Source organism: Anastrepha ludens, unplaced genomic scaffold (genome assembly GCF_028408465.1).
Source record: "Anastrepha ludens isolate Willacy unplaced genomic scaffold, idAnaLude1.1 ptg000053l, whole genome shotgun sequence".
Lineage (NCBI taxonomy): Eukaryota > Metazoa > Arthropoda > Insecta > Diptera > Tephritidae > Anastrepha > Anastrepha ludens.
This window is the reverse complement of record NW_026530034.1, coordinates 122,501-125,000: the sequence shown is the minus strand read 5'-3', so window position 1 is coordinate 125,000 and position 2,500 is coordinate 122,501. Positions and strand designations below refer to the sequence as shown.

General features: G+C 27.1%; 3 non-coding genes across 3 annotated transcripts in view; all 3 read left to right on the top strand.

Annotated features, from left to right (window-relative positions):
• LOC128870776 (small subunit ribosomal RNA) overlaps window positions 1–340 on the top strand; it is a 1,991-nt gene extending 1,651 nt beyond the window's left edge. The window contains exon 1 of the ribosomal RNA XR_008455494.1: window positions 1–340. This exon is cut by the window's left edge and continues 1,651 nt beyond it. This is a non-coding gene — a ribosomal RNA (small subunit ribosomal RNA).
• A 566-nt stretch (window positions 341–906) lies between these two features.
• Window positions 907–1,087, top strand: LOC128870753 (5.8S ribosomal RNA). The gene has a single exon (XR_008455473.1). It is a non-coding gene; the product is annotated as a 5.8S ribosomal RNA (ribosomal RNA).
• Window positions 1,088–1,525: 438 nt separating this feature from the next.
• The window catches only part of LOC128870791 (large subunit ribosomal RNA), a 3,993-nt gene continuing 3,018 nt past the window's right edge, over window positions 1,526–2,500 (top strand). The window contains exon 1 of the ribosomal RNA XR_008455509.1: window positions 1,526–2,500. This exon is cut by the window's right edge and continues 3,018 nt beyond it. This is a non-coding gene — a ribosomal RNA (large subunit ribosomal RNA).

The window sequence follows — 2,500 nt, the reverse complement described above, 5'->3', positions numbered from 1 at the left end:
CGCGCTACAATGAAAGTATCAACGTGTATTTCCTAGACCGAGAGGTCCGGGTAAACCGCTGAACCACTTTCATGCTTGGGATTGTGAACTGAAACTGTTCACATGAACTTGGAATTCCCAGTAAGTGCGAGTTATTAACTCGCATTGATTAAGTCCCTGCCCTTTGTACACACCGCCCGTCGCTACTACCGATTGAATTATTTAGTGAGGTCTCCGGACGTGATCACTGTGACGCCTCGTGTGTCACGGTTGTTTCGCAAAAGTTGACCGAACTTGATTATTTAGAGGAAGTAAAAGTCGTAACAAGGTTTCCGTAGGTGAACCTGCGGAAGGATCATTATTGTGTTCCATATCCGTAAGAAAAACAAACAATGCCAAAACAAATAAAAACAAAAACAAACAAAAGAAAAAAAGAAAAAAAAGAAAAATTTATAATTATTTTGAATCCATATTCTTTTTATTCTTTTTCATTCAATTTGTTATCCATCAATTATATCATATTAAATATAATATGATGGTACATTTTGTAATGTTTTTTCTTATTTTTTCTTTTAAAAACCTTTAAACATGAAAATAGAAAGTTGTACTTATTATTCATTTGATTGAATGATAAGTTAATTTGTTCACAATAACAAAAGTGGTATATATTTATTATTATATTTATATATAAATAAAATGATTAAAAAAATACAAAATAATCAAACATAATAAATACCACCACAGTATTATTGTTGAACTAAGACATTCGCAACTTAATAAAAATGTTTAGAGTTAAATATATTTGATATATATTATTGAAAGAAAATCAATTTATATTTTATTATTATTATTATTTAATTTTACTCTTTCAATTAATATATGCAAAAAAAAATTGACATTTGTTATAAATAAAAATAAATAAAAAAATACTCTAAGCGGTGGATCACTTGGCTCATGGGTCGATGAAGAACGCAGCAAACTGTGCGTCATCGTGTGAACTGCAGGACACATGAACATCGACATTTTGAACGCATATCGCAGTCCATGCTGTTATGTACATTAAATTAAATTTTAAAGTACTGCTTGGACTACATATGGTTGAGGGTTGTAAGACTATGCTAAATAAGTTGCTTATTCTTTTATAAAAATAATTGAATTTAAGCAAATGTGTATATTATTGGATTTTAAATAATTCATAATATTAATAGCAAAAAAATAAAGATATATAATGAATTTTTTATTTATTAATATATTCTTAAAAAAAAAAAATCCTCTCAAATAAAATGAAATAAAAAAAATTTTGAATCTAAGTATTCTCTTTAAAAAATTTTCATATTATTTATATATATATAAAATATTAATTTATATATGTAATTAAAGGAGGAATGTCTAGCATAAAAATTAATTTTTTTTATTCTAGAATTGCCTCATTTTACATAATTATTATTTATAATATATATTTATATAAAAGGAAAAAAGAAAAATAGAGATGAAAAGATGATATAATTATTTATTAAATTGTGAGAAGATAAAAAATATTTTAAAACAACCTCAACTCATATGGGATTACCCCCTGAATTTAAGCATATTAATGAGGGGAGGAAAAGAAACTAACAAGGATTTTCTTAGTAGCGGCGAGCGAAAAGAAAATAGTTCAGCACTAAGTCACTTTGTCTATATGTCAAATGTGAGATGCAGTGTATGGAATATCTTAATATCTAGTATGAGAAATTAACGATTTAAGTCCTTCTTAAATGAGGCCATTTACCCATAGAGGGTGCCAGGCCCGTATAACGTTAATGATTACTAGAAAGATATTTCCAAAGAGTCGTGTTGCTTGATAGTGCAGCACTAAGTGGGTGGTAAACTCCATCTAAAACTAAATATAACCATGAGACCGATAGTAAACAAGTACCGTGAGGGAAAGTTGAAAAGAACTCTGAATAGAGAGTTAAATAGTACGTGAAACTGCTTAGAGGTTAAGCCCGATGAACCTGAATATCCATTATGAAAAATTCATCATTAAATAATTAAAAATAATGTGCATTTTTTTCATATAAGGACATTGTAATCTATTAACATAATAAAAGTATTTATCAAAAGATCATTGGTGATATTAAGTTTATTTAAATTAATTTGCTTTTTAAGCATATTAACATAGAATAAATACTAATGATTTGATAAAGTGTTGATAGATTTTATTATATATAATGCTAAAATTCATTTTTTGAATTTTACAAAAAATTTAATATCTATGATATTAATATTTATTTGTATGCATTTATATGATTAACAATGCGAAAGATTCAGGATACCTTCGGGACCCGTCTTGAAACACGGACCAAGGAGTCTAACATATGTGCAAGTCATTGAGTTATATTAAACTTAATGGCATAATTAACTTAACTTAAAAATATAATGGGATTAATTTTTAGTCTATTTTCTTAAATAGTCAATTAATTCAATCCCGGGGCGTTCCATATAGTTATGTATAATGATAATTTATTATTATTTATACCTC